Source organism: Miniopterus natalensis, chromosome X (genome assembly GCF_054644295.1).
Source record: "Miniopterus natalensis isolate mMinNat1 chromosome X, mMinNat1.hap1, whole genome shotgun sequence".
NCBI classification, from domain to species: Eukaryota; Metazoa; Chordata; class Mammalia; order Chiroptera; family Miniopteridae; genus Miniopterus; species Miniopterus natalensis.
Window position 1 is genome coordinate 53,995,569 of NC_142103.1, and position 25,732 is coordinate 54,021,300.

The following is a 25,732-nucleotide window of genomic DNA, read 5'->3' on the forward strand; positions in this document are numbered from 1 at the left end:
AACACACAAAAGATCAGTGGAAACAAGAGCTCCTTCTTTGAAAAGGTAAACAAGTTGATGAACCTTTAGTTGAAAACATCAAGAAACACAGGGAGAGGACCTAAAAAAATAAAATCAGAAACAAAAGCAGTGAAGTAACAACCGACACCAGAGAAATACTAAGGTTGTAAGAAAATAATATGAACAAGAGATTAAAGATGGCGAAAGACTTAGTGGAATCTATGCTGAACCTCTCTGAGGACCAAACTGGGCTTACAACTAAAATATAGAAAAACCATTCTGAATAATCAACTGAAACTAAAAACGAGCTGGAGGGCACCCTCATAACCAAGGAGTAAAAGTGGAGAGACCACATAGAGACTGGTAGGAAGTGTGGAGGCACCAGATGGCTGGTGGTCTCCCACAGTCAGCAGCTGAAGGTCCAGAGGGATATCTCAGCTGTGTGGGTTTTCCACTGAGAACTCTAGGGCCTAAACTTCAGGCTGGGCTTCCCAGCCAAGAGCACCAATACTGAGAAAGGTGCCCAGAAAACATCTGGCTGTGAAGAGCAGCCAGGTTTCTGTCTGCCAGAGAGAGAGGGCTGGAAACACAGGAACCCTCATAACGAGCCAACACACAAATATTCATGTGGAGCCACTCACCTTGGGCTCCAGCAGAGGGAGCTCCGAGTGGACTGGAGCTGTGTGGGGAGAATCTGGAGTTGTGCACTCTGGAGATTGAGCTCAGAAAGCACCCTTCTGGATTCCTGTGCAGAGTCATTCCCCCATACTGCAGAGGACATCTTTCTCAGGCAGACAATTTGCTGCTTTTGCCAGGGGAAAAGTGAAGCAATTCCCCCACCCTGCTGGAAAACCTTTCGCCCAATCCAGAGGAGTTTCTTCAACCAGAGGCTCATTAAGAGACTGATGACAACTAGCCTCTTCACCCTATGGTGTTTCTACAGCCTGAAGCTCATTAAGAGAATCAGATTAAACAGCCTTCAGGCAGAGGAAGATATCAGAGTGCTTTGAGAATTTGCCTGATCAGCTTCTGGACACCGGCTTTGGAAAAGACTGGCCTTGGAAAAGAAGACTTTGGTGTTCATCTTGGTCCTGTCCAACCCCACCCAGCCCCAGCATAGGAGACCTCATGCTGAGTGTGGTGATAGCTTGAAACAGGATACTCAGGACCAGTCACAAACTGTGCCTGACATTGGCCTGCACCAAGACCATCCAGAAAGACTGACAGTCTTAGCAGATCTAATACACAGAAACAAACCCAAAAAGGCAACCAAAACTTGGAGACAAAAAAATAAGCCCCAAATGAAAGAATAAGAGAACTCTCTAGAAAAAGAGCTAAATGAAAGGGAGGTAAGCAATCTATCACATATAGAGTTGAGAATACTGATTGTTAGGATGCTCAACAAGATGAAAAAGATATGGAAACTATGAAGGAAATTAAGAATGGCATAGCAGAAATAAAAAATACATTGGAAAGAATAAACAGCAGATTAGAGGAAGCTGAGGATCGGATCAGTGAATTAGAAGGCAGGGTAGAAAAAATCACTCAATCAGAGATCCAAAAAGAAAAAACAATTAAAAAACAAGAGAACAGTCTAAGGGAGCTGTGGGACAACATGAAACATAACAAGAGAAAAAGCAAGGGATAGAGAACTTGTTTGAAGAAATCATGGCAGAAAACTTCCCTAACCTGGTGAAGGAAAAAGTAACACAAGTTCAGGAGGCACAGAGAGTCCCAAGCAAGAAGAATCCAACGAGGTCCACACTCAGACACATCATAATGAAAATGCCAAAAATTCAAGACAAAGAGAGAATCTTAAAGGCAGCAAGAGAAAAAGAATCTCTTACCTACAAAGGAGTTCCCATAAGGTTGTCAGCTGACTTCTCATCAGAAACTCTAAAGGCAAGAGGGAATGGCACGAAGTATTCAAGGTAATGCAAAACAAGGATCTGAAACCAAGACTACTCTATCTAGCAAGGCTATCACTCAAAGTAGATGGTGAAATAAAGAGTTTCCCAGATAGCCCAGCCAGGCATGGCTCAGTAGTTGAGCATCGACCTACGATCCAGGCGATCGGAGTTCGATTCCTGGTCACGGCACATGCCCGCGTTGCAGGCTTGATCCCCAGTGGGGGGTGTGCAGGAGGGAGCTGATCAATGGCTCTCTCATCATTGATGTTTCTATCTCTCTCTTCCTCTCCTTTCTTCTCTTTGAAATCAATAAAGATATATTTTTTAAAAAGAGTTTCCCAGATAAAAAAAAAAAAAAAAAAGGCTAAAGGAGTTTATCACCACCAAACCAACATTGCAGGAAATGTTAAAGGGACTGCTATAATTACAACTAGAAATAGGAGCACTGCAAGAAATGTTAAAGGGACTGATATAATAATAAGAAGAAATAGAGAGAGAAACATAGGCATAAAGAATTAAAATGGCAACAAATAAAGATCTATCAATAATAACTTTAAGGACTTTCAAGGAGAGAACAACAGCAATGCAATCATAGTTGTGAACTTTAACACTCCACTGATTTCACTGGATAGATCTTCTGAACAAAAAGTCAACGCAGAAACAGTGACTCTAAATGGGACACTAGATCAGATGGATTTAATTGATATTTACAGAACATTACACCCCAAAGTTGCAGAATATACATTCCTGTCAAGTGCACATGGGTCATTCTCAAAGACAAATCACATGTGGGAACACAAAACAAGTCTTTACAAGTTCCAAAAGATTGAAATCATGTCAAGCACCTCAGATCACAAGGGCATGAAATTAGAAATGAACTACAGTAAAAACACTCAAAAACATTCAAACATAGGGAGGCTAAATAACATGTTATTAAACAATGAATGGGTTACCAGTAAGATCAAGAAATGAATCAAAAACTTCCTGGAAACAAATGAAAATGAACACATAACAACCCAAAATCTATGGGACACAGTGAATGCAGTCCTAAGAGGATAGTTCATAGCACTGCATGCTTATCTCAAAAAGCAAGAAAAATTTTTAGCAAACTCTCTAAGTTTACACCCTAAAGAATTACAAAGCTCCCCTGTGAAGCTGTCTGGGCCAGGGCTTTTGTTTGCTGGGAGATTTTTTTTTACCTCTTCAATTTCATCTATTGTTATTAGCCTATTCAGGTTTTCTGATTCTTCCTGATTTAATTTTACATCATCTCACTCACATGTGGAATCTAATAAACAATGCAGACTGAGGAGCAAAATAGATCCAGAGACACAGAAGCATGGAACGTACTCATGAATTTCAGTGGGAAGGTAGGGGTGGGAGAGCAGGTGGGGAGAGATTAATCAAGGAACTTCTGCATATATGCATAACCAGTGGACACAGACAATAGTATGGTGAAGACCTGAGGGGTTAGATAAGGGGTGGAGAGGATCAGTGGGGAGAAAAAAGGGGTATATATGTAATACTTTCAACAATAAAGATAAATGAAAAAAGAAAATGCTATGAACCACTATATGCCAACAAGCTGACAATTTGGATGAAAGATTCCTAGAAAAATACAACCTTTCAATACTCAATCAGGAAAATTCAGAAAACCAAAATGGGCCAATAACAAATGAGGAAATTGAAACAGTAATAAAAAAAAATCCCAGCAAACAAAAGTCATGATCCAGATGGCTTCTCAGGGGAATTTTACCAAGCATTTAAAGAACTAACACCTATTCTCCTCGAACTATTCTAAAACACCGAAGAGGAAGCAACACTTCCAGGCTCGTTTTAAAAAGCCAGCATCAGCCTAATTCCAAAACCAGAAGAAGACACTACAAAGAAAGAGAATTACAAGACAATATCCTTGATGATCATACATGCTAAAATCCTCAACAAAATATTAGCAAACTGTATCCAGCAATATATTAAAAAGATCATACACCATGACCAAGCGGGATTTATTCCAGGGATGCAATGCTGTCATGATATTTGCAAATCAATAAATGTGATACATCATATAAACAAATTGAAAGACAAAAATCACATGATCATATCAATAGTTGCAGAAAAAGCATTCGACAAAATCCAGCACCCATTTCTGATAAAAACTCTCAGCAAAGTGGGAATAAGGGATCGTACCTCAACATAATAAAGGCCATAGATGATAAACCTACAACCAACATGATACTCAATGAGCAAAAACTATAACATTTCCCTAAAAACAGGAGGAAGACAAGGTTGCAACTTTCACCACTGTTGTTCAACATAGTACTGTGATTTCTAGCCACAGTGATCAGACAAGAAGAAAACATAAATAGTATCCAAATTCGAAAGGAGAAAGTAAAACTGTCATTATTTGCAGATGACATGATGTTGTACGTAGAAAATCCTAAAGACTCCACCAAAAATCTACTAGATTTAATAAATGAATTTGGCAATGTAGCACGATAGAAAATTAAGCCCCAGAAATTGATGGCATTTTTGTACAACAGTGAATTCTCAGAAAAAGAAACTAAAAAAAAAAGAAAAAAAAAACAATCTCCAAAATGCAGAGGCAAAGAAACATGTCACAAATGAAAAGACAAAAGAAATCTCCAAAAAAATAACTAAGTGAAATGGAGCCAAACAAGTTACTAGATACAGGGTTCAAAACAACAGTTATAAGGATGCTGAAGGAACTTAGTGAGAATGTCAAGGATCTTAGTAAGACTTTTAAGGGAATTAGTGAGATCATCAATGACCTAATAAAGAACCAGTCAGAAATGAAGGCTATACTAACTGAAAGGAAGTATAATTTACAGGGAATCAACAGTAGAGTAGAAGACGCCAAGAATCAAATCAGCAATTTGGAATATGAGGAAGCAAAAACACCCAATCAGAAGAGCAAAAAGAAAAAAGAATCCAGAAATATGAATATAGGGCAAGGAGTCTCTGGAACAACTTCAAACAGCCCAACATTCACATTATGGAGATGCTAGAAGGAGAAAATAGAGAGGCAAGATATTGAAAACTTATTTGAAAAAATAAAACAAAATTTCTCCTATCTGGTAAAAGAAATAGACGTACAAGTCCAGGAAACACAGAGATTCCTAAACAAGAGGAACCCAAAGAAGCCCACACCAAGACACATCATAATTTAAATGCCAAAATTTAGACAAAGAAAGAATCTTAAAAGCAGCAGGAGAAAAGCAGTTAGTTACCTACAAGGAAGCACCCACACAACTGTCAGCTGATTTCTCAACTGAAACTTTGCAAGCCAGAAGGGAGTAGCAATAAATATTCAAAGTGATGAAAACAAGGACATACAACCAAGATTACTCTACCCAGAAAAGCTATTATTTAGAACTGAAGGTCAGATAAAGAGCCTCACAGATAAGAAAAAGCGAAAGGAGTTCATCATCACCAAACCAATATTACATGAAATGTTAAAGGGTCTTCTTTAAGAGGAAGCTAATGAACAAATAAACTGACAAACAAAATAGACCTGGAGACATTGAAGCAAGCAACAGACTGTCATATCTCAGAGAGAAAATGAAAGAGGGATGAGGGTGAGAAGAGATTAACTAAAGAAGTTATATGCTTATATGCATAACCCAAGGACACAGACAGTAATGGCGGAAAAATGGGACACCTGTAATACTTTCAACAATAAGGATAAAATAAGCCCATTAACCACTGCAACAAAAAAATTTAAGATACTTAAGAATAAACTTAACCACAGAGATAAAAGTCCTGTACTCGAAAAACTACAGGACATTGCAAAAAGAGATAGAGGAAGATATAAACAACTGAAAGAATATACCATGTTCATGGATTCGTAGAATTAACATCATTAAAATGTCCACACTACCCCAAACAATCTGTAGATTCAATCAATCCCTATTAAAATACCAATGGCATATTTCATAGATCTGGAACAAATACTCCAAAAATTTATATGGAACAAAAAAAGATCCCAAATAGTCACAGCAATCTTGAGAAAAAAGTTGAAGGGATCATATTACCAGATATCAAGTTATACTACAAAGCCACTATAACCAAAACAGCCTATTACTGGCATAAGAACAGTCATATAGATCGATGAAACAGAATAGAGAGTCCAGAAATTGACTTAAGCCATTACACTCAATTAATCTTTGACAAAGGTGGCAAGAGCATAGAATAAAGACAGTCTTTTCAATGAACGGTGCTGGGAAAACTGGACAGGTACATGCAAAAAAAAAAATGAAACTGGAAAGTCAACTTACACCACACTCAAGAATAAACTCAAAATGGATAAAGACTTAAGTGTAAGTTGTGAAAACATAAGAGTCCTAGAAGAAATCATAGGCAGCAAAATCTCAGCCATCTCTGATAGCAATATGTTTGCCAATACATCTCCTAAGCAAGGGACATGAAGAAGAAAATAAACAATTAGGACTAAATGAAAATATTAGCCAATGAATCACCTAATAAGAGGTTTATTTTCAAAATCTATAAGGAACTCATACAACTTAACCAAAGGAAGACAAACAATTAAATTTTAAAAAATGGGCAAAGGGCCTAAATAGACACTTCTCCAAAGTGGACATACAGATGGTGAAGAGACATATGAAAAAATGCTCAGTTACTAATCATCAGAGAGTTGCAAATGAAAACCACAATGAAGTATCACCTTACATCTGTCAGAATGGTTACCATCAGCAAATCAACAAATGACAAGTGTGGTGACAATGTGTGGAAAACAGGACCCGAGTACACTGCTGGCAGGAATGCAGACTATGGTCCAGGTGCAGTCACTATGGAAACCACTATGGAGTTTCCTCTAAAAATTAAACTTGGAACTACCATTTTACCCAGTGATCCCACTTCTAGGAATATATCCCAAGAAACCCAAAACACCAATCCAAAAGTATATATACATCCCTATGTTCACAGCAGCACAATTAACAATAGCTAAGATCTGGAAACATTCCCAAGTGCCTGACAATAGATGAGTGGACACAAAAAAAACAGTGGTATATTTACACCATGAAATACTATGCTGGTGTAAAAAAGAAGAATCTCTTATCCTTTGAGACAGCATGGAGGGACCTGGAGAGTATTATGCTCAGCAAAAGAAGCCAATCAGAGAAAGCAAAGTATCACATGATCTCACTCATAACTGGAATCTAAAGAACAAAATAAACTGATGAACAAATAGATCCAGAGACATAATAATTGAACAGACTGACATATTTCAGAGGGAAAGCAGAAATAGATAGGTGGTTTGGAAGAAATTAAGCAAAGAACTTATATGTATATATGCATAACCCATAGACACAAGCCATAGTGTGCTGAAGGCCAGTGGTGGGGAGTGGGTGTGGGTAGAAGCATTTAATGGGGAAAATGGGGACATCTGTAATATGTTAAATAATAAAGATAATTTTTTTTTTTTTTTAAGACACACCAGGAACCTAGATCTCAACAGACTGAGAATAAAGCTTCCAAGAAAGACAGTTTTGCACTTTCCTTTACACATTTGAAATTCAGGCAAGAACATAAGGAATATTACATGAAGGTGGGAAAAGCAAGGCAGGGTTTGGATTACAGCATAGTTAAGATTATGTGCTCTCATGAGGGTGGTTATGTTTCCTAGGGGTCTGAAAAAGAGGCATTTCAAAGGTGTGTTAACCTAAATGCATAGAAACAATGGACAGGGCTTGCTTAAGGCAAAGATAAACCTTTTACTGAAGAAATTATATACTCGGGTATGATTAACCACCATGACCTTCCCAATTAAAAATGTATGATTTAATTACCCTGTAAGGTTATTTTCAATCACTAGATTATTCAGGTGTATTATAGAGCCACTTTATCATCCACATTGCTTTTATGTTTCTCTCCTTGTCTTTAACTTTTGACACTTTAATTAGGTTATGTGTTGGTGTGCATCTCTTTAGGTTCAACTTCTTTGCGACCTTCAGAGTTCCTGGGTCTGTATGTCTGTTTCACTCCCCAGCTAAGGGAAGTTTTCATCCATTATTTTTTAAATAAGTCTGCTCCTTTCTCTCTTATCCTTCTGAGACCTGAATAATGCAAATGTTTATTCACTTGTTCCTGCATGGGTACCTTAAACTAACTTCATTGGGTGAGTTCCATTGCCCAGTCTTTAAGTTCACTCACCCATTCTGTTTCATTTAGTTTGCTATTGAATCCCTCTATCAGATTTTCCTAGTTCACTTATCGTATTTTTCAGTTCTGTGACTTCTATTTGGTGCTTTCTTATATTTTCTTTTTGTTGAAACTATTACTTTTTTTGTCTATTTTTTCTCCTGAGATTTGTGAGCATCTCCATGACTATTATTTTGAATTCTTTGCCAAGTAAATCACTTATCTTCATTTTTTCTGCAATTTTTTATTGTTCTCTCCATTGAAACATATCCCTCTGTTTCTATTTTCTTTGGCTCTCTGTGGAGGTTTCTATGCACTAGATAAAACAACCATCTCTCCTAGTCTTAAAGAAGTGGCCCTGTGTAAGTAGTAAAACATATTGTTCAGCTCTGCTCTAGCTCTTGGTTGTCTCTCAAATCTTTTTAATTGCCCAAGCAACTTTCTTAATTTTAGTGGCTCTCAGTATTTGAAAGGGTGCCAATGCCTGTCACTGTCCCAAAGGGGAACATTTCAGTCAGCACTTAGATTCAGACTGATTGGAAGCCAGGTCCTATGGCAATAGCTTTGAAGTTTGCAAATAAACTTTTCTCAAAGGCAGATAGGGAAATGAGCATTCTGTCAGCTCCCTCTGTGCTGAGCCCTAGAATGATGACAGCCAGCTAAGAACTGTTTCTCTTCTGTTCTGTTCTGTTTTTTTGTTTTTCTTTTTCTACTGTCCTGTTCAACCTGTGAACATGAATCCCACTGGCCACAAGATGTAGGCTATTAGGAGATGTGTCCTCTGTGTGGCAGACACAAAATTCATGGTGCCATATGTGTACACAAGCTTCTTTCTTAGAGACACTGACATGCTGGGGTGGCACACAGAGAATACAAAAGTGGTACCCATCAGCCTCCCAGGTTTATGGAGAGGACTGCAGTCAGCACTTAGAAGTGTGTTTGATCAGAAACTTTTCCTTCAGACTACAGCTATAAAGATAAGCTAATAAACCAGTTTCACAGTTACCAGCAATCTGGAGTAAGACAGAGGGAGAGCACAAAGATGCCATCCACAGGCCTCCTTCCTTTCCAAACACTTAAGTAAGCCCCTATATGTGTGTCAATCCGAAGCCTGCCCCCAAGCTGAAGCTTCAGGACAAGCAAATAATCCTCTTTTACAGAAAGGCTATGGATTTGTTTCAGTTGGATGTCTCAGTGCTGTTCCCTTGGGGTGGTAGCCAACCAAAAATTGTTTCTTATACTCCCATCAGGGCCACAAATGCTAATTCCACTGGCCACTAAGGCTAAGTCATCAAGGAGTGTCCCTTGGTGGAAGCCACAAAAAGCAGGGCACCAAATGTAAAAACCAGGGCACCAGATATGTGTACAAGCTCCCTTCAGGGAAGTTTTGGTGCTCTTAAGTGCAGCAGAGAGAGAGCATGAAGATAGTGCCTACACTCTTAAGGTCTTTGGAAAGGATTACAGGCAGCCCTTGGGTGTGTGTTTAATTAAAAACCTGCCCCTCTGGCCAATGCTTAAGATAAGCAAATAAGCAGCTTCCAGTCAAGGCTGTACAATACATAATTGCTCTGCTTACTTTCTCCAATGACCACATCAAAATTACAACTAAACTACAGAAACACTGTCACTAAGAACCATCTGAAGTCTAGCTGGACAGAACTTCTATAACCAAGTATATAAAGAAGCCACATCAAGACTGGTAGGAGTGGTGGAGATGCCATATCCACATATGGCAGTTAAAAACTGAGTAGAATATCTCCACTGTGGAGGACTCCCCTCAGGAGAGAGGAGTCTCAGCCTCACACTGAGCTCCCCAGCACAAAGTTTCAGTGCTGGGAAGAGAAGTCTCCATAACATCTGGCTGTGAAAACCAGCAGGGATTGCAGCTAAGTGAAACAGAGAGCTGATGGAGTTCCAGGCATTTCTCTTAAAGGGCCCATGCACAGGCTTATATGCTCACAGACTCACTCACTCTGAGCTTCAGAGCTGGATCAACAGCTCAAAATTCATGAGGGACATACAGAGAATAACTAAATTGTTTGGCTTTAAGGCAAGGGCTGGAGATGAAGCTTTTTCCCCAACAGAAATGCTGACAGAGGCCATTGTTATTTGCTGAGTCATCTCCCTTCTGGCACAGGCAGGCATCATATCTGAGTCTCCAGCAGCCTGGCTAACACTCTTTGTTCCACCCTGGATATTCCCTGAGATCCCACCCCACCCAATTTACAGGCCCTCCCAGGAAATTCCAATGGCTTTTCCATACAAATAACCTGTCTTGGCTCATGCTGAAAATTTTCCTAACATTTATTAAAGGTTTATAAAACCAAAACAAATAGCACCTGGCCTTAGCTGTGCTGTAACTCTTGCTGAATGCCCCCAAACCTGACACTAGGCAGCCAGCCTTGGTTCACAGCTTAGCTTCTCTCAGGCACTTTAAAGCCCAGCACAAGGGGCAACCATCTACAGATCAATTTGTTGCTATTACCAGATGGCCCTGGGAAGACCAAAGGGAACAGTTCACATTAGCCTGCAACAGACCCCCTCTCAAGAGGTCCCAGAAACAACACACCCTGTGGTCAGCTGCAGACCACACTGGAACATCACCCACCCACCTCTACAAATGACACACCCAAAATGTGGAACCAGAAGGCACCAGAGTCCTACTGAAACAAACCTTACTCTAATGAGTCAGTCCCTGCACAATAGCTCCTCTGCTGTAGTCATAGCCAGTTCTCACAGCCAACCAGCCTGAGAATCAATCCCTTCCATTGTTGTGCTAACAGAAATCAAAACTCAACTACAATAGGAAGGAACACACAAGCCACATAAGGGACACACCTGGAGCACCTGACTCAGGTGACCAGGGAGACTGTGCCACTGGACCTCACAAGACACCTACTACATGAGGATACTTTATCAAGATCAGGAGATGTAGCAGCTTTACTTAATACATAGAAACAAATACAGGGAAGCAGCCAAAATGAGGAAACAAAGAAACATGTCCCAAGTAAAAGAATAAGACAAAACTCGAGAAAAACAACTAAACAAAATGTAGACAAGCAATCTACCAGATACAGAGTTAAAAACACTGGTTATAGCCAGGCAGAGAAAGACAAACATCACATGATATCACTTATATGTGGAATCTAAAGAACATAATAAACAGATGAACAAAATAGGTTCAGTGACATAGAAGCATGGAACAGACTGATGAATCTCGGAGGGAAGGTGGGGGTGGGTGGGTGGGAGAGTGGGTGGGAAGAGATTAACCAAAGAGTTTATATGCATATAAGCATATATATGTATATATGTATATATATATATATATATATATATATATGCATATATATATATGCATATATATATATATATATATATATATATATATATATATATATATAGTAAACACTATATACATGCTGCTACAAGAGACCCACTTCAGATTCAAAGAAACATAGGCTGAAAGTAAAATGGATGGGAAAAGATATTTTATGCAAACAGAAAGAAAAAACAAAGCTGGGATAGCAATACTTATATCAGACAAAATAGACTTTAAAACAAAGGCTATAACAAGCGACAAAGAAGGACCCAACAACTCCATTTCTGAGCATTTAGCCAAAAAAGCTCAAAACACTAATTCAAAAGGACATATGCATCTCTATGTTCATTGCAGCATTATTTGCTATAGCCAAGATATGGAAGCAACCTAAGTGGTCTCCAATAGACAAATAAATAAAGAATTGAATACACACATGCGCGCATGTGTACACACACACACACACACATGAATATGACCCAGCCATTTTAAAAAAAGAATGAAGTTTTGTCCTCTGCAACAACATGGCTAGAGCTAGAGGGTATTATGCTCAGTGAAATAAGTCAGACATAGAAAAACAAATACCACATGATTTCATTTATATGTGGAATCTAAAAACCAAAATGAACAAAACAGAAACAAACATAGATACAGAGAACATTTTGATGGTTGCCAGATAGGAGGGACGTGGGTGAAAAAGGTGAAGGGATTGAGAAGTACAGATTGGTAGTCACAAAATAGTTGTAGGGATATAAAGAACAGCATAGGGACTATAGTCAATAATATTGTAATAACTATGCATGGTGTAAGATGGATGATCACTTTGTAAGTTAAATAAATGTCTAATCACTATGCTATACATAGGAAACTAATATAATATTGAATATCAATTTTAATTGAAAAACTTTTAAACTATTTTTTAAAAGATAAGCAGATAAGCCCTGGTTGGTTTGGCTCAGTGGTTAGAGTGTTCGACCATGGACTGAAGGGTCCCTGGTTCAATTCCAGCCAAGCGCACATACCTCAGTTGCAGGCTCTGTGCCCCCTCTGTCAGGGTGTGCTAAGGAGGCAACCAATCTATGTGTCTCTCTCACACCGATGTTTCTCTCTCTCTCTCTCTCTCTCTCTCTCTCTTCCACTCTCTCTGAAAAGCAATGGAAAAAATATCATTGGGTGAAGATTAAAAAACAAAAAGATAAGCAAATAAGTTTCTTTCACAAAAATTCTGGTGCTTTCCAGTTGGCTGCTTCTGCACTGGACCCTGAAGTGGGTTACTCTGCATGTGCAAGCCCTTTAAGAACTGTTTTTCAATTTGCTATATCCCAGTGTGTCTTATTCACACAAGCAGAATTTTCTTTCAAAGCTAGATTTTGGGGGCTTATATCTCACGTGCATGTCTTAAAAGTTGGAGTGCCAGATGTGGGATTCAAACTCTTTACTTCTTAGGAAGAAACTTGTCATTATGAGTTGCCAAATTGGGGGTGAGGTTTATGGTAAGATTACCCACTTTGATGTGGGGATTCTTTCTCATCCACCCAATGTGTGGGAGTCACTCAACTAATTTTGGTTTGGGGTTTTTGTTTTGTTTTGTTTTGCTTTGCTTTGCTTTGTTTTTCAGAGAACATGTGTAGCTGTAGTAGATTCAGTGTGTTCATGGCAGGAAGTAATTTCAGAATCCTCCTGTCACCATCTTGAGCCAAAACCCTCTTTATATTGTTTTATATGTAGCCCTACTTTCTTAGTTTTCTTTCTTCTTTCTTTGTTTCTTTGTTTCTTTCTTTGTTTCTTTCTTTACCTCTCTCTCTCTCTCTACTTCCTTCCACCCTTCTCTCTCTTCCTTCCTTCCTTCCTTCCTTCCTCCCTTCCTTCCTTCCTTCCTTCCTTCCTTCCTTCCTTCCTTCCTTCCTTCCTTCCTTCCTTCCTTCCTTCCTTCCTTCCTTCCTTCCCTTTTCTGAGCAGTCTGTAGTACTTTATTATGACATCCCTAGCAAATTAATTTACCCTTTTAGGCTAAATTGTTTTTTTTTCTTTTTATTGAATTTATTGAGGAGACATTTTATAGAAAACCTATAAAATTATATACTTTTCAGGTGTTCAGTTCTAGAATGCACCATCTGTATATTGTATTATGTGTTCTCCACCCCAAGGCAAGTCTCCTTCCAACACCATTTATCCCCCCTATATCCTCTTCTACCTCCCCCACTCCTCTTTCTCCTGGTAATCACAGTGCTGTTGTTTGTGTCTATGAGTTTGTTTGTTTGTTTTGCTTAATTCCTTCACTTTTTTCACCCAGCCCCACAACCCCCCTCCCTTGTGACAGCTGTCAGTCTGTTCTTTATGAGTCAATTTTATTTCATTTGATGGTTTATTTTGTTCTTTAGATGCCACATATGAGTGAAATTATATGCTACTTGTCTTTTATATATGTTTCTATTTCATATCTGTTGTAGAGAGTCACAATAGAGTTCTCTCAAACTCTGATCTGTTTTCTTATACTATGTCACCTCCACTGGAAGTCTGCCAACTTGAGCAAGAAGTCTCTATTTTTATTTTATTCTGAAGCCAGACCGGCTTCGATTTTCCAAATGTAGTTCTTTAATTAATTAATTATCCTATCATTTGCCCCCATGGTAACTCCTTTATTTTTATTTTTTAAAATATGTCTTTATTAATTTCAGAGAGAAGAAGGGAGATAGAGAGATAGAAACATCAAAGATGAGAGTCATTGATCAAGTGCCTCGTGCACTCCTCCTACTGGGGATGGAACCCGCAACCCAGGCATGTGCCCTGACCAGGAATCTAACTGTGAGCTCCTGGTTCATAAGTGAATGCTCAGCCACTGAGCCATGCTGGCCGGGCCAGGGTCACTCTTTTATTTCATTTGTCCTCTCAGATTGGAATTTATCTGGATCATCTTTTACTTTTGCAATATATTTCTCCATTAGGTGGTTTCTTCTACTCACATTAAATCTGTCCCTCTAATTTCTCTCATCCAACAATTGCTCACAATTTTTTACCTACTAATGGGAATTTTTCTTGTTTTTCAGTGTCATTAAAAATGAATTCTATTTGTATATGCTTTCTATTATTTTAAGGGATTTGGAGCACAATGAGAAGGCGCATGTGCTCAGTATATAATCTTGATTTAATCAGAACCTAAAGCAGGTTTGAAGTAATTTATTTTCTAGTTCTTATATTACTTGCTCCTTACCACACAGATATTCAACAGGTTTTCTATAAGGATACAAGAAGATAATAGCGTATAAAATTGTGTGCATTTTGTTGTTAATGCAAATAAATAAACTGAACCATTGATAAATGACAGTAGAAAGGAAATTGAGACACAAGAATTTTATTAGTAATGTGAATACCTGTAGTTTTAATATGTAGCTTGAAACTTTGATTTCTCAGTGCATAAAAGTGGTTAAGAGAAAGGGAAGGCAGAAAACCAGAAAATCAATTTCTTTATTTTAAGCCGGAGAAAGCACATCATTAGAAATAAATTCAGAATTTAAATTTTAATCTCAATAGGTAATTTTACTTGATTAACCCTTGTAAAGTATTTTATTGACAACACATCAAAAAATAGCATTTGGGCACATGCCAATAAAGCTGTTTTTGCATGTGTTATAATTGTTATGTTTATTGATTTAGTCACAATTTCAGCAGACTTAGTATTTGTCATTAGAGGCAATCCATGATATAGGGCTGTGTTTCACCTGTATTGGGCAAACATATAAGTACATACATAAGAGTACATACATTTAGGCTCATTTTTCAGATTGACTACTATTTTTAAATAGAAGGCAGTTTCTAAATTTCTGAAACAAATCTCGGATTTGAAATATAAGTCATTTAGTGTTAATTTCTGAAGAGAATTGAGGAAGTGACTTTTGAACTGGGACTTGAAGGATATGCAGTTTTCTAAATGGAGATGCTGGAGAGATGGACATTTCAGAGGGAGTAGAATACTCAAAAACAAAATTCTGATAAGACATAATATTTTTTAAAATATGTTTTTATTTATTATTTAGAGAGAGAGGAAAGGAGAGGGAGAGAGAGACAGAAACATTAATAAGAGAGAAACATCTATTGCCTCCCTCCTGCACGCGCCCCGCTGGAGATAAAGGCCACAACCCGGACATATGCCCTGACAGGGAATCAAACTCACAACCTCTTGGTGCATGGGTCAACGCTCAACCATGGAGCAACACCTGCCAGTCAAGACATAATATTTTTGAGGATCTGTGAAAAGTACAATGTGACTAAAAGATAAGGTACTTGTAGCAGAGTTGTGAGAGTTAATGATGGAAAGATTGGCCAGGATCAAATAGTTAAATGGTTTTTCCACTGTTAGCAATGTAGTTAATGGCAATAACCTATTTTTTGAGCACTGAATTTCACTAAGTATATTATAAACTATGGCTTTTTCTTAATATCTGTGGAATATTTCAGAGAAAATTAACTAGTATGGTATTAGTAACATGCATGATTCTCCAGCACAAAAGTTATTCTAAAGTTGGAGAAACATACAAAAAGGTCTTTTTAAAATTGTATCAGAAGCATTATTTTGTTCTTTTATTTTTTCTTGTTGACACTATTACAGATGTCCCCCACTTTCACCCCCTTTGCCCACTTCCACCCAGTCCCTGTTCCCCCTCCTCTGGCCTTCACAAGACTGTTATGTGTCCATGGGCTATGCATATCTGTTCTTTGGCTACTCTCTTCAACTTCTTTCATCCAGTCTTCCCAACCCCTCTCCCCTCTGACAGGTGTCCATCTGTTCTCTGTATCTATGAGTCTGTTTCTATTTTGTTTGTTAGTGTATTTGTTCATTATATTTCACATATAAGTGAGATCATATGGTATTTGTCTGTCTCTGACTGGCTTAAATTACTTAGCATAATACTCTCCAGGTCCATCCATACTGTCAAAAAGGGTAAGAGTTCCTTCTGTTTTACAGCTGCAAAGTATTCCATTGTGTAAATGTATCACAGTTTTTTGTTTTTTTTTATTTTTATTTTTTAGTTCACTCATCTACTGATGGGCACTTGGCTTGTTTCCAGATCTTGGCTATTGTAAATAATGCTGCTATGAATATAATTAAACAACTTTTGGGTACATGAAAATATTCTAGTATTCTGCCACCAGTTCACATTCTCCCTTTTCAGCACAATCAACATAAATTACAAGGGGACATTTTGGATTAAAAAAATATGTTGGCAAATGGATAATGACACAGTCTTTGTACTGCTACTTGAAAAAAATACAAAAATGCAACATTTAAACAGAATTATACAAGTGATCAACCTGTGACAATATCAAGTTGCGAAGAAACACCCAGTTTAGGCCTAATCCATGGTGACTGACAGAAAAGGCAGAAAGTGAGCTGACAGTTGAAACCCCAATATGATGACTTTGGCAAAAGCCATTGCCCACTACTATGACTTAACAGCTTTCACAAAAGCAGTGTTTTTAAAAGGCATGTCTTTTTAAAAGGCATGTAGTGTTTTTAAAAGGCATGTAGGTTTTTTTTCATTACTAGTTGGCAAGATGTGTGTTTCTACTGAATTGACCTATGCTAGGTATTAAACATTAAAATATCTTGTAGCAGTAAATGTACTAAATTCAGACGCGTGTTCTCTTTCACATTATTAACACTTGATTGCTTTGGTTATATGGTTTTTACCAAAGACCACTCCTGAATTTTTAGCAAGTTCCTGTTACTAATATAATAGACTGCCCTTTCTTTTTTAGTTAAATGACCTATAGAAATACACCCTTTTCAGTTTAATGAGAGAATTTTTAAGTCACTCAATGTACAATTTTTTTCTGCACAATTCCAAATAAAAACCATATTTGTGACTTAAAAAACAAAAATAATCTCTTCCCACACAGTCTTTAACATTTACTGAAAATTTTTCTATATATTTTTTTATATATAGAAAACAATGTAGTTGAAAACAATTCCACATTTGTCTGAAGCTGTTTTACTTTCCTGAAGCTGTTTTACTTTAAGTTAGAGCTTGAGGGAGTTGGAGAATTTTAACCTTGAATACCAAGTATTTAATTCAAAAGTCTGAGGGCAACTTTGTGAGTTTTGTTCCCATTTCCCACCTCTCATTTTAGTCTCTGTTTAGTTTTTATTTTATTTTTTTTAATGTTTTTTATTGATTTGAGAGAGAGTGGAAAAGAGAGGGAGAGAGAGACAGAAACACTGATGATAGAGAAACATCAACATCGACTGGCTGCCTCCTGCAGTCCCCCTACTTGTGATCGACCCCACAACAAGGGCATTGTGCCCCGACCAAGGCTTGAATCATTGACCTCTTGGTGCATGGGTTGACGCTCAACCACTGAACAACACCAGCAGGGCTCAGATTAGTTTTTAAATAAAAAGGCATGCTTTTCCTCCTCTGTAAAGATTATATTACTGTCCAGTATATTCCATTTAGAATTTTTTTCCATGTTCTCTTGTTCAGCCCCACCAGTTATCAGTGATATCTATTCAGGTATAATTGGTTAGAATTGGAGAGCAATAGTTTGAACTTGAAGTTAACCCATTTATGAATTTTACAGGCCACCTTACTTCAAAAAATATCCATATTCTATTCCATTGTTCACAAGTTTTTTTTGGTCACCTACCTTCATCAGTTAAAAAAATTTTAGCTTGCCCCGGTTTGACTTAGTGGTTAGAGTGTTGGTCCGTGGACTGAAGGGTCTCAGGTTCAATTCTGGTCAAGGGCATGTGCCTAGTTTGCGGGTTCTATCTGAGGCTCCAGTTGGGCACGTGCAGGAGGTAACCAATAGATGTGTCTCTCTCACATAGGTGTTTCTTTCTCTTCCTCTCTCTCTCTCTCTGTCTCTCTCCCTTCCACTTTCTCTAAAAAGCAATGGAAAAAATATCTTCAGGTGAGGATTAAAATTTTTTTAAATTTTTGCTTAAGATCTATTCTCTTAGCAAATGTCAAGTATACAATACAGTACCGTCAACTACCATTGTAAAACTGTACATTAGTTCTCCAGAACTCATTCATCTAGCACAAGTGAAACTTTGTACAATTTGATGGACATTTCCCCTTTCCTTCCACCCCTGACTGCCACAATTCTACCCTCTTCTTCTGAGTTTGACTATTTTAGATTCACGTATAAGTGAGATCATGCAGTATTTGTCTTCCTGTGCCTTTCTGATATTTCATTTAGCATAATGTCCTCCAAGTTCATCCATGCTGTCACAAAGAGTGGAATAAACCTATACAATTTTTATATATCAAAGATATCTCAATAAATTTATAAATATGAAAATTCAGGAAAAAATGTTCAGTATATACTGTAATACTTATTTGTGTATATTTATAAATGACAATGCACATTGTTTAAAATAAAACTTGCAAAATAGAAATATTCAATGTTTGAGATAAAATATAAATATTAACATTTATATTAAAAATCTTTCTGCATCTTATTTGATTGACTTTTATACCTCCCTTTTTCTAACCAACAGTTAACCAACAAAATAATTGTTCTCCCTTGGTGAATACAGTGCTTCTTTTCTTTCTATTAAAAGAGCTTCTTGTCTGTGTCTATGAGATTTTGTTTGTTTTGTTTGTTCATTTAGTGCTTTCGGTTTTATATCCCACATATGGTGGTTACCAGATGGAAGGGGAATGAGGAATAATAAAGGGTAAGGGGGAGTCAAATATATAGTGACAGAAGATTTGACTCTAAGTGGTGGGCACACAATGCAATATACAGATGATGTATCAGAGAATTATATACTTGAAACCTATATAATCTTATTAACCAATGTCACACCAATAAATCTAATTTTAAAAGAGCTTCTTTCTGTTCCCCAATTACTAATAAGAGCAAAGCCCTGTTACCGATTTTGTCAATCATGCTTATTAGTAAAGCCTAAACCAATGTAATTTTTAGTGTGTTTATACTCTTGTGGTATTGTTTTCTGTTTCACTTGTAGTTTATCATTGCAACAAAGAATGCATGGAAATAAGCACCATGTACCACAGCAAATCTAGTTGTATGTTGTCAATCTTAGTCTAAAATAACAACTGCTTTTTTAGCTCAGCATAGCAATTGAGTACAAGTATATGAAACGTGTTAGATTGTATGATAAATATGTAATAAAGTATATTTTTTAGTAAGTTAATAAGTTCTTTCCCACTAAAGTGAGAATGCAGGTATAGTTATTATTGGTAGAGTAAACATTCAGATTGAGTTTGTTTTTCAAAAAAGTTTCCATATTGTCCTGAAGTAGTATACTAGCCAATAAAAAGCTATTTAAGCTTCTTAAAAGCATTTTTTTTAAAATCAGTTTCTTCTAGAGTTAAATATAAGGCAAGTTTCTTTATTTCATAAAAAAAAATTAGTTTAAAGTTTGCATTTTGTAAAATAATCTCTCCCTAAAATGTAGTTTTCTTATCCATTCATATCAGCTGTTGTTTATAGTTCTGCATGCTGGTTAGTTTCAAAACAAAAGCCCAGATTCCATGTAGTTAAACTGAAAGGCTTTGTAAGTAATTTCAGGCAGCTGGGGATTGAGTTCATATTTCATGTTCCATGAGCTGTCATTTGAACATGGGTTGAGTTCAAGATGATTCCTGTTCTTTTCTTGTGGGATTTGCAAGTGAAAATAAAATCCAGTGGCACTTTCCATAAAGAGTTAGTCTTCAATCAGTATCTTCTAGCTTGTGTTCCTTCTGAGTAATTAGGTTCAAGATTATTTGTAAATAGTTGCTAACTATCACGAGTTACTTTGGTTTGTACTTCAATTTCTACATTCCTGTTATCTTCATAAATTACTTTGGCAAGTAATTTGGGCAGATATCATATGGTTATGGGAAAGAATCCAGTTATTAGACTTGGGATAAGTAAATAGTTCATAATGAATGAAAAAATTGGGACTCATTTCTGCTAGTCCTTATACATACATTAATTGTAACACCATAGAACAAATACCCTATGGAACTGGCCAGAGACTACTTTAAATTTGCTGCAAATTTGTGCAGTTTCCAGGGGCCTGGGAGACTGAGAGTAGGAATGGGCAGTTGTTCAGAAAGACCCAAATAATCACTGTCCCTGCTTGAAATAGGGAAAGATAGGGCAAAATGCTATATTCTTATTACTCCTGCAAGATTTTCTAGGGATTGGGATCAGGGTTCAGGTATAATGTTTATCAAGGGCCAGAGTAGGGAAATGTGTGTTCTTGCTGAAGAACTAAATAAATGTTTCTTCTAGCATAATATGTAAGGCAATTAACATTTATTGAGTACCTACAATGTATAGGGCACTGAGCTGGCCAATTTTTTGCATATTATATATTTTATATTCTCAAGAGTCCTATGAGATAAATATTTTAGCTCTAGTTTCACATGGAGATGTATGAGTACCTTAAGTAAGTTAATAATAGGTCATACCTTCAAATTGACTTTTAAATTCTTATTCAATGGAAAGCTATATGGGATGAAGAGAAGGACTGCTGGGACCGTGAATTTATTCATTCGTTCAAATATATATTGAATACCTACTATGAGCCAAGTACAGTTCCAGGCACAAATCCTTATTTCATGGAGCATATCTAGAGTGAATTTTAGAACTCAATTACTTTTAGTGTTTCAGGCACTTCAGGTCCAACCCTAAAACCAACAGAACCTCCTCTCCTCAGAAGACTGTTTACCAAGCATATAAACATGTCCTTTGGGACCCATAATCACCATCAAGTAGCTTATTATTTTTTCAACCTCTTATATGATACTCTCTCTTATAGTTGAATTCAGAGAATGTAATTGTTTCTGCCTCATTATATTTCTAGTGATTCAGCATCTCTTACATTTGTACCATTTATCCACCTAACTAGGTCAACCCATTAACCATTCCTGATTCTCTTCATATCACAGAGGGAAAAGCTGAGGCTCAGAAGGATAAATAATTTGCCTTTGCTACATAACTGAAGTAGTAGAGTTGAATTAATGTCATTTAAAGTTAATTAAACTCTGTCCAGTACACCAGAGTTGTTTTTCAATGTAAAGCACAAACTGCCCCAAATCTGCTTCTGTGTACATATTCCTAAGGGGCATTGAGATAAACTCTGCTATATGTGCCTCTTTAATTTTTGTTTTTAAGAAAATATTTGGTTTTCTTTTATTATTATTGTCATTTTATTTCTTCTTGTACAAATTGAGACTTTAGTGCATAGTTGCTATTTTCTATAAGTAATAATGTTAAATTCATAGTTCACTAGTTTGTAAAATCTTTGAACCAAAGTATAATTTATTCTTTCCTTAAAATAAATAAGTAAAAATAAAAGCTCACTCATATGAAAAATTACCCAATTTTTTTAAAAGGACAAAATATTTGAATAGACACACCATAAAAGAAATAACAATTGCAAATAAGTACAGGAAAAGATGTTCGATATCATTAATCATTAGAGAAATGCAAATTAAAAGCACAATGAGTTACTACTGCATACCTATTAGAATGAGTAAAAAAACCCAAAAAAAGAAAACAGACAAACAAACAAAAACCCTTACCATACAAAATGTTAGCAAGGATGTAGAAAAACTAGAACTCATACAAACACTGCTGGTGAGAATGTAAATTGATGCAACTTCTGGAAAACAGTTTAGCATCTCCTTAAAAAGTTAAGTGTATAACTACATATGAACCAATCTTTTCACTCATAGTTATTTAACCAAGAGAAATGAGAGCATATGTCCATACAGATTTTTATATAATATTTATAGCAGTTTTATTTGTAAAACTGGGAATAACCCAAAGGTTCATCAACAGGTGAGCGAATAAACAAGTGGTAGTATATACATACAGTGGTCTAAGAGGTAAAAGAAAAAATGTATTAAGGGTCAGATTTGTGTTCCAGTACTAACTCCACCAGCATAGATTTTCATGACATGGAGTAAGTCACATAACATTTCAGGACCTCGGCTTCCTCATTCATGTAACAAGGAAATAATATTTACCTTGTTTATTTCGTATTTTGGTTCTAAAACTCAAATAAGATAAATATATAGAATTGTTTAGTAAACTATCATTTGCATGACATTTTATTGGCCTTTTAATTTTTTTCCAGTTGAATCTATGAAATATATTTTCTGAAATTTGAATTTCTTTGTTTTAATGTTTTCTCATATTAAAGAATGCTATAACCCTGGCTGGTATGGCTCAGTTGGTTGAGCACTGTCCAATGCACCAAAAGGTGGCAGGTTCGATTCCTGGTCAGGGCACATACCCAGGTTGCAAGTTCAATCCCCAGTTAAGGTGCATGTGGGAGGCAGCAGGTTGATGTTTCTTCCATATCTCCTCTCTCTCTCTCTCTTCTTCTCTCTAAAAACTGATAAAATTTTTAAAAATTATTAAAATAAAGTTATAGCCTGAGAGCTCTTTTAAATTCTAAGCAATAATTGATACATTTTGACATTCTTAGGAAGTTGATTTGTGTATAATAAGAGGTAGCAAGAATATCATCATGGCTATTCTCTTTTTAACACACCAACAATATTTATGCTCTGTTTTTGAATCCTATTGCTTGGCTTCTGGACTCCAATAAGAGATTTGGGGCACTAATATATCCAGTCCAGCAGTTACACTTACATGGCCAACCTCACATAAAGTCTTCAGATTGGAGCATATCTTTGTTGTGAGAAAACTTACACCTATAAATTGGGATCAACAATTGTACAGATTACTTCTGTTTCATTGACTTTCTTGAGGCAATATTTGTATAAGACCATAGAACAAAACTGTGTGAAGCTAATTACACCAAAGAAAATATATGAACTTAAGTCAATCATCTAGAACACAGCATTAGACTACTTAATAGTCTTGATTTAGATCTCTTTGGCTCTTACTGGCTTAACCTTTATTAATGAGTTACTACATATTAACTGTCTGTTGTAGAGATATACTTCTTGGCATATATATGTATTTATATGCAAGAGAAAGGGTATTTTTCTCATCAGCTCAAAAAATACTTCCTGATTTATCAGCTAGAAAAAGAGGAATGATTACTTTTTTGAACTGGTAGAAATAAGAAACAAGTTTACGGATTTGGTTTCTTCTAATACACTTGTTTCTTCCTTGTGATGATCATCTGTCCTGATAGGCAGACATTTAACTTGCTCATAAAATTTTACAAATTTTTGGGCCTTGGCCAGCATGTCTCAGTGTGGTGCATGGGTCGCGGGTTTGATCCCTGGTCAAGGGCAGTACCTGGGTCATAGGTTCAATTCGGGGCCCTGGTCAGGGCACTTGTGGGAGGCAACCAATCCATGTGTTTCTCTCACATAGATGCTTCTCTCTCTTCTCTCTCTCTCCCCCTGATCCTTCCCTTCCACTCTCTCTGAAAATCAATGGAAAAAATACCCTCGGATGAGGATTTAAAAAAATTATTGGGATCCTGTTGTGTATTTATATGTTCTTTGCTATTGCTAGGTCATGTTTATTTTAATTTACTTTTCTCTCTCTCACTCTCATTCTCTCTCTCTTTCCCTCTCTCTCTTTCCCTCTCTCTCTCCTTTCTGTCCAGCCAGACCATTGTGAAGATTCGATGTATGGAAATCTAGTGAAAACTGATACACCTTCTTAAACCTCTTCACTACCTTCTGTATTCTAGCATGATTTCACTTTGAGGAGGACATATAGTTAACAGTCACCTGGTGTGCTGCTTCTTACCCCTTTACAAGGAAGCAGCCTAAATAGCTAACTTGCAAGATACTACTGCTTCTTTTAAGGACCATGAGTTTCATAGGTGGCACTTGGAGAGATAATAACCACCTATCTCCTTCATCCTGGGCACATAAGGTGTGTAGATGAGCAACAGCTCCTCCAAGTCACATTTGCACGATTGTTTGAATAATTTTATCTGCTACTTCAAAACATTGCTTTCTATCCTGCTTGCTTATATGACAGTCAACTCAAGGAAATAGCTGCTACTCAGAGATAAAGACAAGATGAAAAACTTGGAAGGTCAGGAAAATGCTTTCTTCCCTGAGGATCTTATAAGCGATTTAACATATATTTGTGGAACATCTAGTATGTGTGAAACTTAGCAGTAGAGACTTAGAGATGAATAAGACTCACCTTGTCTTATTCAAGACAAGCTTAGTTTAGCAGAGTGAAAGCTATTGAGAATATTCTTCTTAGTCTCCTTTTAAAACTCAGCGACACATCATGAGCCTTTTTCTGACTGCTCACAAATGTTGTATTATTGCATCTATAAATCACTAAAATGGTAGAACCAGAAGGGGATGTGGGTAAACAAGGCTGACCTTTTCATCATGATAACTGTGGCAACAAGGAACTTCAACTAACAACATATTTACTGATATGGCCAGCTCAGATGCCAGTGCCTCATGGGACACCTCAGGTGTCTCCCCCAAAATGTGTACACACTGTAACAGCTGAGCTCAATTTTGAAAATAAAATGTATTTTAATAAATGCTGCTTTTAAAATTATATAATTATTCAATATATATATATACACACACACATTTTTGGGACACCCTATATTTCCCCACAGATGCCAGCTTGAGCAGTAATCCTAATATTCTGATTATATATACATAGGGAATCAACTCCAGAATAGCATCTCACTCTTAAACTTGTTTCACATCTAATAAAGGTCATAGGTGTATTTGCACAAAGCTACATACCATTTTCTTGAAATTTATATATGTCTAAATGAACTGTGAAATATATCCTCTAATGATTTTAGGTTAAATACTATTGTCAGTTTTTCCTGTTTGACTTTTAATTGATTTTGTTCACCTATCCAGTATCACTGATTCAATGTCCTATTCATACAGTAACAAAATTTTTCAAAACATTCTTAATTTCAAGTCTTTTCTTCTATTATCCTTCCAAATCATCAGTGTTCCAAAAGTTTCCTTTCTCTTTAATATCCAAGGTACAACTCCTGGATTGTATCTGGCACCAGGAAGTAACACAAAAATCTCTTTCATCAGATCTTATTGCATAATTTGGAGTTCGGAAAATATAATCAACACACTACTAAAAGTAATATTCAAGGAATGGGAAAATTCCCAAAGCTAGGATGTGGGGATAATGATAAAAACCTCCACAAAACTTTGTTAGGCCATATTTTACTCCTGGACAATGATTTAATGCTCTGACTTCTAGATGGGAAATACGTTTTGGACCATTTCAAAATAGAAAAAGGTAATTGGTCATTAGTTAATGACTTAGCATTTTAAATTTCCCTAAAAGATTATTCATTCATTTATCTTAGATTAATAAGAAGGGAATGGCTAAAATGTTCAAATTTAGTCTT

General features: G+C 36.7%; 1 protein-coding gene across 3 annotated transcripts in view; it reads left to right on the plus strand.

The window, feature by feature from the left end:
• The window catches only part of ZC3H12B (zinc finger CCCH-type containing 12B), a 349,800-nt gene that overhangs the window by 203,409 nt on the left and 120,659 nt on the right, over nt 1–25,732 (plus strand). The window lies entirely within an intron of this gene.